We start from the raw sequence: 14,977 nt of genomic DNA on the forward strand, positions 1-14,977 counted from the left end.
CTAAATGGTAACACCCGAATAAGTTTTTCAACTTGTTTAAATCGGGGTCTACGTTAATCAATTCATGGTAAATTGACCGATTCAAGGCTCCAATTACATCATATTAAATATTCCACTTAGAGATTGTCACGATCCGCCTCCCGGATCTGACACAGTTTTGTTCTTGAGTCCTTTTGTCCATCCATCCATCCATCCATCTTCTTCCGCTTATCCGAGGTCGGGTCGCGGGGGTAGCAGCCTAAGCAGGGAAGCCCAGACTTCCCTCTCCCCAGCCACTTCGTCTAGCTCTTCCCGGGGGATCCCGACGTGTCCTGGGTCTTCCCCGTGGCCTCCTACCGGTTGGACGTGCCCTAAACACCTCCCTAGGGTCCAGATGCCCGAGCCACCTCATCTGGCTCCTCTCGATGTGGAGGAGCAGCGGCTTTACTTTGAGCTCCTCCCGGATGGCAGAGCTTCTCACCCTATCTCTAAGGGAGAGCCCCGCCACACGGCGGAGGAAACTCATTTCGGCCGCTTGTACCCGTGATCTTATCCTTTCGGTCATGACCCAAAGCTCATGACCATAGGTGAGGATGGGAACGTAGATCGACCGGTGTTCTTCACAACAACGGATCGGTACAACGTCCGCATTACTGAAGACGCCGCACCGATCCGCCTGTCGATCTCACGATCCACTCTTCCCTCACTCGTGAACAAAGCTCCTAGGTACTTGAACTCCTCCACTTGGGGCAGGTCTCCTCCCCAACCTGGAGATGGCACTCCACCCTTTTCCGGGAGAGAACCATGGACTCGGATTTGGAGGTGCTGATTTTCATTCCGGCCGCTTCACACTCGGCTGCGAACCGATCCAGTGAGAGCTGAAGATCCCGGCCAGATGAAGCCATCAGGACCACATCATCTGCAAAAAGCAGAGACCTAATCCCGCGGCCACCAAACCGGAACCCCTCAACGCCTTGACTGCGCCTAGAAATTCTGTCCATAAAAGTTATGAACAGAATCGGTGACGAAGAGAGATAAAAAGATAAAAGGAGAAAAGAAAGAGAGAAAAAAGTAGAAATAAAAAAAGAGAGAGAGAAGGAAGAAAGAGTCCTTTTGTGTGTTTAATAATTATGTTTGGACTCTTACGATCCCCAAGTTTGAGCACTTCCTCTTTCTTATCTCCATGGTTACCTCATTTGCTCCACCTGCACTGACTTTCTGATGCACACCTGTTTTTGATTATTGTTTGAGTATTTAAACCTGCCTGCTACCTGTGTTCGTGCTGGATGTTCTGTTTGCTCTATGCAACGCTCACCTTTGTTATTCTGCCTTTGTATTTACCTAAATGGTAACACCCGAATACATTTTTCAACTTGTTTAAGTCGGGGTCTACGTTAATCAATTCATGGTAAATTGACCGATTCAAGGCTCCAATTACGTCACATTAAATAGTCCACTTAGAGATTGTCACGATCCGCCTCCCGGATCTGACACATTTTTGTTCTTGAGTCCTTTTGTGTGTTTTATAATTGTGTTTGGACTCTTCCGATCCCCAAGTTTGAGCACTTCCTGTTTCTTATCTCCATGGTTACCTCATTTGCTCCACACGTGTTTTTAATTATTGTTTCAGTATTTAAACCTGCCTGCTACCTGTGTTTAATCAATGCTAACATGCTATTTAGGCTAGCTGTATGTACATATTGCATCATCATGCATCATTTGTAGGTATATTTGAGCTCCTTTAATATCCTTTACTTATGTCCTCTTTGGTATATAAGTTAGTTTTGCATGACATATTACCTGTGTGTAATATTGGCTGCGTTATTGATAGTTGTTTGTGTGCCATGTTGTTCCAGACCACAGCAAATGCTAATATAGACACTTATGTCATTTGTTGCCTTCATTATAGATCTTACAGTATACACAGCTTTTAATTTTTTGCAGCTCCAGACAGATCTGTTTTTTGTATTTTTGGTCCAATATGTCTCTTTCAATGTTTTGGGTTTCCGACCCCTGACCTAGTCTGACAATCACTGCTCTGACACACATGAACACTGCATCGTTTTACACTAAGAACGAAATGTCCTTTTTTTGATCATTATTTGACAAAAAAGGGATAATGTTTGCGCTAACTTTCAGTAATTTATTTCGCCGTCTTACACTTTTCACCACGTTGTGGCGTAAACTGTTTGGAAAATCACTTTTAAAAAGTAATCAATCTTAGTCACTTGTTAACCTACCAACATAATTACTTTTTAATGAATTCTAATTTCTAGGGGACGTTTTCATAGCGTTACGTTAAGCAAAAACTTTGAATGCCTGGCATTTGAAGTTAGAATGTTTCATGAAACCAGAGTGTGTGCATGCCTTTAAAAGGCAGGGCCTGTTGCTAAGCGACGCCTGATGTCTGCGCCCAGACCGAACAGCATGAGCTCAGCTGTGTTTGTGAGCTCAGACTCGGAGTTTGCCAACAACAACAGCAGCTCTGTTGAATATTTTCACTGGATTGTGTTGGCGCTTATTAATGAAGGGATTTAATGTGCTTCCATGGCTATAGTTTCCTTGTCCACTAACAGGGTATTTTAGGATTGTAAGCGTCTCACTTCAATCACTGATTTGTTGTTCATTATTTTCTCAAAGTAGTAGGAGTAATAGTGTTTATGTTTGTTGTCTGCTGTGTGATGTTGCCTCGTTCTATTTACTGTATTTTCCGGACTATAAATACAGACCATTTACGGGGTTTTTACGGGGTCCACAAACGGGGTATTTTAATATTGCAAGCGTCTCACTTCAATCACTGATTTGTTGTTCATTATTTTCTCATAGTAGTTGTTACGTCTTGGTGGGCGCATTGCGATGCGCGGAGGTGTCGGCCCCAAGATGCCAAAGACGGGAGCAAGCAGGAGTGGAGGTAGGAACCAGATTTAATAATAAAACACAACAAAACACTTGACAAAGGAAAAGAAAAGGCGTGCCACCGCACGGAAAGCTAAATGCTATTTGTAACAAGGGTAGGGTTCTAAAGTCCGTTAGCTGCGCGAGCCGAGCGCGCGGAAAGCTAAGCTAAAACTTAGCAGAGTGAAACAATGAGGAATAACAAATCGTAACTTGTTGCGTGAGAAAACGAAACAGCCAGGTTGAACTAAGGTAACAGGTGGGCTTAAATACAGAGAACGTAATAACAAACCGGTGTGTGGACGGAGCGTGCAGGAGGAGCAAATTAAGTTGTCATGGTGATGAATGTAAACAAGGAAGTGCGCTAGCAAAGGGATCGGCAGAGTCCAAAACATAATAGGAAAATACAAAAGGGGACTAAACATACTAGATGTGTGATCCGGAAGCCAGATCACAACAAGTAGTAGTACTAATAGTGTTTATGTTTGTTGTTTGCTGTGTGATGTTGCCTCCTTGTATTTACTGTATTTTCCGGACTATAATTGGGGACAAATAACGGGGTATTTACTGGGTCCACACACGGGGTATTTTAGCATGGAAAGCGTCTCATTTCAATCATTAATCATTATTTTCTCAAAGTAATAGTAGTAATAGTGTTTATGTTTGTTGTTTGCTGTGTAATGTTGCCTCGTTCTATTTACCGGACTATAAATACAGACCATTTACGGGGTATTTACGGGGTCCACAAACAGGCTATTTTAGAATTGCAAGCGTCTCACTTCAATCATTGTTTTGTAGTGTATTATTTTCTCAGAGAAGTAGTAGTAACAGTGTTTAATTTTGTTGTTTTCTGTGTGATGTTGCCTCCTTCTATTTACTGTATTTTGCGGACTATAAATACAGACTATTTACCGTTTTAGAGTATTCTATGTGTGGGATAAATCAATTTATGTAAAGCCGAGTATGTGCCGGATTGAGCATTGCATGTGGGGGATGACATTTTGCAGGCGGGGGGGGGGGAAGAATACAGTGGGAAAATGCGTTTTCACCTTTGACACAAAGAGTTTCCTCTCACTCCCCTCTCTTCCCTGTCCACCACCTGCAAGTTAGCATGCTAATTATGCATGCTAACATGCTTGTTTTATTTCCAAGCTTGTATACAAAACAACTCACTTCATAGCGCCGTGTTCTCTTTTGTTAAGATGTTTGTTTCCCTTTTTAGACAGGCTACACACTGCTGCCCCTGCTGTTTGACTTGAGTACTGCAAAACATGCAATTACTCATTGTGAAATGCTGCGGCGTTCTAAACCACAATAGAAAAGTGAAAATTAAATTGACAGTACGATAAAAAAGTACCACTTTCAATATTTCCAGTTTTGATACAACATCTCAGTTATTGTGCGTCCAAACATTGCGTGTTTTCATGCATATGTCTACGCTATGGTAATGCAAGAAAGCGTTGCTAGCATTAGCTAATATGCTAACACGTTTACGAGTGTTAGTATTATCAAGTCACAATGGCATTCTTTTTGTATTGTTTCAGTTTCACAAATTCCTCAGTAAATTCACCAAAAAGTCACAGTAGTGTTATTGAGTCTGTTTATCTGATGGGAGAGATAGCATGCGCAGCTAGTGGGTCCATGGCGATTACTTCTGTTTTGTTTGATCAGCCCTTTTACTGCCATGTTACAGCCACCGATTGGAAACAATAACGGAATGTAAATAAAAATGTGTGTAAATACCTCATTTCAGAACGTTTATATCTGCAACTTATTTACGGAAGACATTTTTTTTTCTACCAAAATGTAGAGGGTGTGGCTAACCTCCCGGTGTGCTCTGTAGTCCGAGAAATACGATGCGCTTTATTTTATTAAGTGTCAAGTTGAGACGATGGAGAAAACATTCCTGAAGCAATCATCCTACAAAATACGCTTTGATGTGAAATTGTTGGGCTTGCATCGCTCTAGTTTATTTGACGTGTGTGTGCATGCGTGCGTGAATGGGTATGTGTGTGTGTGTGTGTGTGTGTGTGTGTGGATTCATGTTTTGGCGACTCGGGAGCAACGAGGGCGGGAGAGGTTACAGTCACGGTGACATATCAGCACAGCCAGGGCCGTGTCCACCCCTGCTGACACCCCTGTGTGTGTGTGTAAGTGAGGGCGCTGATCCATCTCAGCCCACACACACACACATACACTGTCACACACATACACAGTTACACACACATGTCGTGGGCAGGCTAAACACGGCCCTTTGATGGGGTGGACATGTGAGCCCGAGATGACCTGTTCTGACTGTCACTGCTGAGTTTGACCACATGATGCTACTGCACACACACACACACACACACACACACACACACACACACACACACACACACACACACACACACACACACACTTTCTAGTATGTGTTACCTTCTTGAGACCTGAGAAAAATGCCTACCTCTTCAGCACCAGCCTTTCTAGATGTATAAAGATGTGTATTTACAACATTAATAATATATACATACTATGCAAATATAAAAAAGTAAGCTTCAAGTTATTTTTTGTTAATAATTTGTTTTTAATCTTTATTATTTACTTCAAGTTATTTCAGTATATCTCTATATACATATATATGTATTTATTTTTTAATACATTTTGGCCGGAGGGGGAACACCTCAAATGTCTACACTCACTTGTTATTTCATATGTTGACCAGAGGGGGAGCAATTTTAAAACCGACACACAGTCAATTTGAAAAATCCCTCCTTTTTGGGACCACCCTAATTTTGATAGATTTCACCACCAGGGGTGCAAATGAGAACTCTATTTTTGTGTAATGTGCTTAAGGCCGATGTCAAATGAGTCATGGACCACAGAAGGGCCCTGTGCCACACTTTGGACAACAAAGCTGTAGAAGCAAACTGTTAATGACCACTATAGTCACATATGGGACGCTGGTTGTCTTACGTCAGCACCAAAAGCCGTACAATCAGCTATTCACCTAACGTGTTTTTTCGAAGATGAATGGAGAAGTCCTTCTTTAGCTGTCGTCTTGTTTTATCCTATTTTGCTGCCTTTGCACCTGTAAACGTTTACTTTTGCATGCACATTCAATCAGCAAAAAAATCCTGACTTTGGAGCAATGTTCACGGTCTCTAGTATTTGGCTTTCTATTAGATGCGATGGTTTTCCGTATTGGGACCATGATTTATGTCCTAACTTCTTCACACCTACTCATATGGAAGATACTTTTCCATGTTGATGTCTCAAGAAGGGTAGAAATATAACACACACATACACACACACACACACACACACGCACACACATGCGCGCGCAGCTACAACATGCTCTCATTAAAACTACAAAACGACACACACACACACATGAGAGGAAATCTTGGCAACCAACGTCCATGTGGGACTGACCTCCCATCTGGACAGGAAGTGATGACATGACAACAAAGAGAAGAAGAGTGACAGCATATGCAAATGAGGACAGCGGAGGATGCATCGGAAGTTTGGTGGGCGTTGGGGGGGGGGGGGGGGGGACACCTCCGATCAGGAAGCAGCTTGTCAACCCAAGCAGTAGAAGAAGAAGTAGAGGAGAAGCTCTCATCCTCACAAAAGTATCTCAAGCCCCGCCCCTTTCTTCCCACCAGGACGGGGGTCTCTCAGCATCAGCATCAGCATCAGCATCAGCATCCCCCCCTCACCGCTCTTCCTGTGCATTCCTTTTTGTCTCCACTTCCTTTCCCATGCCGACGCTGCGTTTGGCGCAGCGGATGAAGACTTAAAGAAGGCGAGGATTTTATGTTTTTGTTTAGTTTTTTCGGGAAAAAGGGGGCGGAGGGGAAGGAGGAGGAGGAGGGAAAGGGGGGGGATGTGATGCCGCAGAAGACAAATTAGCATGAGAATACTCACAGTGTCGGAGCGGTGAAAGAGCGTGGCGCCGGAGCCTCTGTCACGCAGAACCTGCTCAGCGGTTTGAAGTGGGGAGCACACAAAAAAAAAAGAAGAAAAAAACAACAAAAAAAGAGAAAAGAAAAGGAAACTAGAGCGGTGAAGAGAGGAAGAGGAGGAGACAAGGAGGAGGAGGAGGAGGAGGAGGAGGGAGCGCAGCATCCGAAGCACAGCAGCACAAATAAAGAAATGAAGGAATCCTCCAGGAATGTGTGAGTGTGCTCATGAAGGGAGGAGGGGGTGCTAATATGACACACACACACACACACACACACACACACACACACACACACACACACACACACACACACACCTATCTATGCAAGTCATGTTCAGCGTCTCTGACACACAATTAGTGTGGTAGGTTCACACTGATGACACACAACAACACTGCGGGGGGGCTTTGCCTCATCACTTTGTGTGTGTGTGTGTGTGTGTGTGGGGGGGGGGGGTTCACCATCGGAGCTCCCGTCTGCCCACGCCACCCGTCCTGACTCCGCCCCCACACAACTCTACCCTGCCCCCCGCGCGGAGAAAGTGAAGGTTTAAATTGAATGAAAGTAATCCCACAAGCATTGAAGCAATTACACAAGCTGCTGCTACTCCTCCTTTTTTTTTTTCTTTTTTGGTTGCTGTTCTTCGTCCTCCACTCGTCTTCACGCTCCCCTCGGGCTCGCCCTCCGTGATACCCTGCCCCTCCCCTGCCTCCCTCGCTGAGGCCCAGACACATACTCGTCAGGTAATGAAGCTCCTGAGTCTACCTTTACCTGGCCAGACCTGGAGCAGCGACTCCAAAACCAACAAACACCACTAGGAGGCAGTGTTCTGCTCTGGTGAAGTTCAAAGCAGCAAAGAATATCGAGGCTGCATCTCAATCGGTGCACTTGCATACTTGGACTTTGTCTTTTGAGCGCATAAGTGTGTTACACCCGCATACATACACTTAGTCTTTAAGTGCATAAGTGTGTTACACTTGAATACTTAGACTTAGTCTTTTGAGTGCATGAGTGGGTTACACTTGCATACTTACACTTAGTCTTTTGAGTACATAAGTGTGTTACTTTCACATACTTAGACTTAGTCTTTAAGTGCATGAGTGTGTTACATTTGAATACTTACACAGTCTTTTACACTTGCATACTCTATTGTAGTCTTGAGGTGCATTAGTGTGTTACACTCACGTACTTACACTTAGTATTTAAGTGCAGAAGTGTGTTACACTCGCATACTTACACTTAATCTTTTGAGTACATAAGTGTGTTACTTTCACATACTTACACTTAGTCTTTACTTTAAGTGCAAATGTGTGATACACTTGCATATTTACACTTAGAATTTTAGCGCATACGTGTGTTACACTCGCATACTTCATGCATTAGTGTGTTACACTTACGTACTTACACTTAGTCTGTAAGTGCATATGTGTGCTACATTTAACATACTCACACTTTGTATTCAAGTGCTGAAGTGTATTACACTCCCATACTTACACATAGTCTTTTGAGTGCATACATGTGTTACTTTAACATACTTAGACTTTGTCTTTAAGTGCATGAGTGTGTTACACTTGCATAGTAACACTTAGTCTTTTGAGCGAATAGGTGTGTTACACTCACATACTTTATCTTAGTCCTCAAGTGCAATAGTGCGTTACCCTTACATACTTACACTTAGTCTTTAAGTGCATAAGTGTGTTACATTTAAATAATCACACTTAGTATTTAAGTGCAAAACTGTTACACTTGGCATATGTACATTTTGTCTTTAAGTGCAGAAGTGTGTTACATTCGCATACTTGTACTTAGTCTTCGAGTGCTTAAGTGCATCATACTTGTACACTTAATCTTTAAGTGCATAAGTGTGTTAAATGTGTGTACTTACACTTAGTCTTCAAGTGAGTTACAGTTGTGTACTTACCCTTAGTCTTCAAGTGCATAAGTGTGTTACACTTGTGTACTTACACTTCGTCTGTAAGTGGAAAGGTGTGATACACTTGCATATTTGCACTTAGTCTTTAAGTACACTTGCATACTTACACTTAGTCTTAGTGCGCAAGTGTGTTACATTTGGACACTTATACTACGTCTTTAAATGCCGCACTCGCATACTTACTTAGTCTTTAAGTTTATAAGTGTGTTACATTTTGTACTTCCACTTAGTCTTTAAGTTCATTGGTGTGTTATGAAGTGCAGAAGTGTGTTACACTCGCAGACTTGTACTTAGTCTTCGAGTGTGTAAGCTTGTGTGGTTACACTTAGTCTTTAAGTGGAAAGGTGTGATACACTTGCATATTTACACGTATTGCATAATTACACTTAGTCTTAGTGCGCAAATGTGTTACACTTGAACACTTATACTCTGTAAGTTGTAAGGTGTGTTACACTTGCATATTTATACTTAGTCTTTAAGTACACTTGGATACTTACACTTAGTCTTAGTGTGCCAGTGTGTTACACTTGGACACTTATACTCAGTCTTAAATGTCACACTCGTATACTTATTCTTTAAGTGTGTAAGTGTGTTACATTTGTGCACTTACACTTAGTTGTCAAGTGCATAAGTGTATTACACTTGTGTACTCACACTTAGTCTTCAAGTGCAAAGGTGTGATACACTTGCATACTTACACTTAGTCTTAAGGTACACTTGCATACTTGCACTTAGTCTTAAAGCGCAAGTGTGTTACCCTTGGACACTTATACTCCGTCTTTATATGCTACACTCGCATACTTACTTAGTCTTTAAGTGTATAAGTGTGTTACATTTGTGTACTTCCACTAAGTCTTTAAGTTCATTAGTGTGTTACACTTGTGTACTTACACTTAGTATTTAAGTTCAGAAGTGCGTCACACTTGTGTACTTACACTTAGTCTTTAAGTGCATAAATGTGTTACACTCGCATGTACTTACACTTTGTCTTTTGAGTGCATAAGTGTGTTACGTATGTGCACTTACACTTAGTCATTTAAAGATAGTAAGTGTACTTGGACTGAGAAGTATGGCAAATGAGCAAAACAGTTAGTGCACTGTCAGTAGCTGGATGTTTTGCTCAACACGTGGAACATGGTGAGTGTGCAGTGATGGACAATTAATTGCCACGCTGATTAATCACCATGTTGATTATGTAGAACGAAATAGAAACCAGTAATGGTGAAGTAATAAAAACAGAAGAAGAAGAAGAATAAGATTGAAATTACGATCGTGATTTACAGTAAGTCTACAACAACACTGATAGGTTAGGTACAGCACTCCACTGTACACACTCAGTCTGTAAGTGTACTTATTAAAGTGTACTCAAGTCTACCATTTGAGACACAGCTTAGTCTTGGCAGCTGCAGGGACCAAGGTCAAGACCAGGAGTGTCAAACGTACGGCCTGAGGGCCGGATCAGGCGTGCGAACCGGTTTTATCCGGCCCGCAGGATGAGTTTGCTCGTATAAAAATTAACCTGCAATTTTTGAATGCAAAAAAAAAAAAAAACACTGTTCTAAATTTGTCCACCAGATGTCGTAATAGCAATTCTTTGTATCCCTGCAGATGATGATACATATGTCAGTTGAGGGAAATGCTCAAACTACATAAATAACATACTGTAATTTGATTTTGATATAATTTTTTGATCTTGATGGATTGAAAATGAACACCAATGAGTTGACTGATGAACATTATCACATTATTTATTCAGAAAGTATAAATAACGACAAATAAAGAGAGAATACTATTAACCAAAACATGTAAGTGTAAAAATAAAATAACAACATAATGATTTGTACTGCGATGAGGTGGCGACTTGTCCAGGGTGTACACCGCCTTCTGCCCGATTGTAGCTGAGATAGATGCCAGCGCCTCCCGCAACCCCAAAAGGGAATAAGCGGTAGAAAATGGATGGATGGATAGATAATGATTTGTACATTTTCAGAATGTGCTTGTTCTACTTTTAAACAAAGAAAACAATCTTAAGTCTTTATTTTTAAGTTATCATGCCGTGATTTTACCAGGCCCGCCCGCTTGGGATTCAATTTGGCCCCCGATCTAAAATGAGTTGGACACCAAGACATGTTTCTTGACCCTCAAAGTCGTAAGACTGGAGAGGCACGGTACGCAGGAAGTTGGGAAATTTAAGTCTACGTTCACACTTCAGGGTCGAATTTCCAATTTGGAATTTTTTGTCGAATCCCATCTTTTCAGTGGCCGTTCATGTTACAGAACAATAAGCGATTTCCAATGTGAATGCAATCTGACCGGAAGTAAAGATAGCCTCAGCTCTAGTCAGTTTCGGCACTGCTGCATTTGTGGCATTTTCAAGGAGTATGTGCAATCAAAGTCAACATTTTCTGAACCAAATTATTGCACGTAAAAGATTAGGAAAGAAAAGGACTAGTGTTTTGTCTCTCTTCTGTGGGAGAGCAGCCAAAGACAGACTCGTAGAATATTCATGCGAGTCCCCAAAACATGATTTTACACTTGTTTTCTGCTGTTGTCAACTATTTTTTTCTTAACCATCTTTTTTGGCGAATGAATATAACACTTAACGCTTTTTTATTTATCTTGATGGATTGAAAATTAACACCAATGAGTTGAGTGATGAACATTATCACATCATTGATTCAGAAAGTATAAATAACAACAAATAAAGAGAGAATACCATTAAACGCAACCTGTATGTGTAAAAAAAAAAACAATAACGTTATGATTTGTACATTTTGAGAATGCGCTTGTTCTATTTTTAAACAAAGAAAACAATCTGAAGGTGTCTTTATTTAAGTTATCGTGCAGTGATTTTACCATTTGGGAGTAGATTTCTCTCCATGTAGCCACCGATCTAAAATGAGATTGACAGCCCTGCTTTAGAGATCTTTCCTGACCCTGAAAGCCCTAAGACTGAAGAGACACAGATTTCCAATTTGGAATTTTGTGTCAAATCCGATCTTTGCAGTGGCCGTTTACGTTACAGAACAAAATGTAATTTCCAATGTGAATGCAATCTGACCGCGCACTGCAGTGTTTACTTAAACACTGCAGTGTTTACATAAGTAAACATGGCCTCCGCTCTAGTCGGTCTCGGCACTGGCGCGTTTGTGGCATTTTCAAGGAGTTTGTGCAATCAAAGTCAACATTTTCTGAACCAAATTATTGTGCATAAAAGAAGAGGAAAGAAGAAAACTAATAATTTGTCTCTCTTCTGTGGGCGAGCACCCAAAGACTGAGTAGTGGAACTCTCATGTGAGTTCCCAAAACATTATTTTCACTTGTTTTCTGCTCTGTTGCCAACTATTTATTTTTTAACCGTCTTTTTTGGCGAACGATTGTGACGCTTATTGCTTTTTGTTTTGTCTCGATAGATTTGAAATGAACACCAAAAAGTTGACTTATGAACATTATCACATAATTTATTTAGAAAATACAAATAACGACAAAGATAGAATACTATTAAACGCAACATGTGAGTGTAAAAAACAACAACAACAACAACATGTCATGTTCTGTGGTCAAGTTTTGTTTAGTTAAGTTCTGTTGGTTTAAGACTCTTTTTAATTCCCGTTTACGCTCCATTGTTTTGTCACTATGACGACCGATTAGTTCACCTGTACTCCTGTGGACTCACGCACCTGATTTGTTTAGGACTCACGCAGCTGTGTTAATCATGTCTCTATTATTTAAGCTTGTAGTTGCCAGGCAGTCGGCCTGGCGTCAGTGTTGTTGCTCCATGCTCTGTTCACTCTGGTTATGTATCGCTCTGCTCATTTCCTTCCAAGTAAGTTTTGTTTATTCATGTCACGTTTAGCGAGTCTTTTGTTTCGTATCCATAGTTTTGCCTTTGGGGTAGTTTTTGTTTTTTAGTGAAGTTTGTTCTCCACCTTGTGCACGCCTTTAGTTTGCACTTTTCTATATAGATAAATTAAAATATGTCACGTCATGTCCCGTCACCTTCCTTTGCATTCCGGGAAATCAAACCACGCCATAGTTGACTTATGAACATTATCACATCATTTATTTAGAAAATATAAATAACGACAAAGATATAATACCGTAAAACGCAAGATGTGAGTGTAAAAAACCCAAGAACAACATGTCATGTTCTGTGGTCACATTTTGTTTAGTTAAGTTCTGTTGGATTAAGACTCTATTTACTTCCTATTTACGCTCCATTGTTTCGTCACTATGACGACCGATTAGTTCACCTGTACTCATTTGGACTCACGCACCTGTGTTAATTATGTCACTATTATTTATTATTTATTATATTTATTATCTGCACTCTTCAGCATCTACATGCTGCCGCTAGGTGACATCATACGCAAATACGGTGTTAGCTTTCACTGTTATGCTGATGACACCCAACTCTACATGCCCCTAAAGCTGACCAACACGCCGGATTGTAGTCAGCTGGAGGCGTGTCTTAATGAAATTAAACAATGGATGTCCGCTAACTTTTTGCAACTCAACGCCAAAAAAACGGAAATGCTGATTATCGGTCCTGCTATACACCGAACTCTATTTAATAATACAACTCTAACATTTGACAACCAAACAATTAAACAAGGCGACACGGTAAAGAATCTGGGTATTATCTTCGACCCAACTCTCTCCTTTGAGGCACACATTAAAAGCGTTACTAAAACGGCCTTCTTTCATCTCCGTAACATCGCTAAAATTCGCTCCATTCTGTCCACTAAAGACGCTGAGATCATTATCCATGCGTTTGTTACGTCTCGCCTCGACTACTGTAACGTATTATTTTCGGGTCTCCCCATGTCTAGCATTAAAAGATTACAGTTGGTACAAAATGCGGCTGCTAGACTTTTGAAAAGAACAAGAAAGTTTGATCACATTACGCCTGTACTGGCTCACCTGCACTGGCTTCCTGTGCACTTAAGATGTGACTTTAAGGTTTTACTACTTACGTATAAAATACTACACGGTCTAGCTCCATCTTATCTTGCTGATTGTATTGTACCATATGTCCCGGCAAGAAATCTGCGTTCAAAGGACTCCGGCTTATTAGTGATTCCCAAAGCCCAAAAAAAGTCTGCGGGCTATAGAGCATTTTCCATTCGGGCTCCAGTACTCTGGAATACCCTCCCGGTAACAGTTCGCGATGCCACCTCAGTAGAAGCATTTAAGTCTCACCTTAAAACTCATTTGTATACTCTAGCCTTTAAATAGACTCCCTTTTTAGACCAGTTGATCTGCCGTTTCTTTTCTTTTTCTTCTATGTCCCACTCTCCCGTGTGGAGGGGGTCCGGTCCGATCCGGTGGCCATGTACTGCTCGCCTGTGTATCGGCTGGGGACATCTCTGCGCTGCTGGTCCGCCTACGCTTGGGATGGTTTCCTGCTGGCTCCGCTGTGAACGGGACTCTCGCTGCTGTGTCTTGGATCCTCTTTGGACTGGACTCTCGCGACTGTGTTGTATCCATTGTGGATTGAACTTTCACAGTATCATGTTAGATCCGCTCGACATCCATTGCTTTCCTCCTCTCTAAGGTTCTCATAGTCATCATTGTCACCGACGTCCCACTGGGTCATTATTGTCACCAATGTCCCACTGGGTGTGAGTTTTCCTTGCCCTTATGTGGGCCTACCGAGGATGCCGTAGTGGTTTGTGCAGCCCTTTGAGACACTAGTGATTTAGGGCTATATAAGTAAACATTGATTGATTGATTGATTTAAGCTTGTAGTTGCCAGGCAGTTTGCCTGCGTCATTATTGTTGCTCCATGCTCTGTTCGCTCTGGTTATGTATCGCTCTGCTCATTTCCTTCCAAGTAAGTTGTGTTTATTCATGTCACGTTTAGCGAGTCTTTTGTTTTGTATCCATAGTTTTGCCTTTGTGGTAGTTTTTGTTTTTTAGCCAAGTTTGTTCTCCGCCTTGTGCGCGCCTTTAGTTTGCACTTTTTTTTTTATAGATAAATTAAAACATGTCTTTACCTTCATGCCATGTCCCGTCACCCTTCTTTGCATTCCGGGAAAACAAACCACGCCATAGTCCACGATTTGACACAACATTATGATTCGTACAAATTCAGAATATGCGTATTCTATTTTTAAACAAAAAAAATTATCTGAACTTCTCTTTATTTTTAAATTATCGTGCAGTGATATTACCAGTTCAGCCCACTTAAGAGTAGATTTTGCTCCGTGTGGCCCCCGTTCTA

The 14,977-nt window shown here is 41.4% G+C and overlaps 1 protein-coding gene across 7 annotated transcripts in view; it reads right to left on the bottom strand.

Annotated features, from left to right (window-relative positions):
• Positions 1 to 14,977, bottom strand: part of LOC133556071 (RNA binding protein fox-1 homolog 3-like) — a 981,253-nt gene that overhangs the window by 643,199 nt on the left and 323,077 nt on the right. Inside the window, exon 1 of one of the 7 annotated variants that reach the window (XM_061905674.1) lies at positions 6,784 to 6,984. The exons of the other annotated variants lie outside the window; for them this stretch is intronic. The gene's annotated coding sequence lies outside the window, so the exon portion shown is untranslated. Of the gene's footprint in view, positions 1 to 6,783; positions 6,985 to 14,977 lie in introns of those variants that run through there. 7 annotated transcript variants of the gene reach the window in all.

Source organism: Nerophis ophidion, linkage group LG07, assembly GCF_033978795.1.
Source record: "Nerophis ophidion isolate RoL-2023_Sa linkage group LG07, RoL_Noph_v1.0, whole genome shotgun sequence".
NCBI lineage: Eukaryota > Metazoa > Chordata > Actinopteri > Syngnathiformes > Syngnathidae > Nerophis > Nerophis ophidion.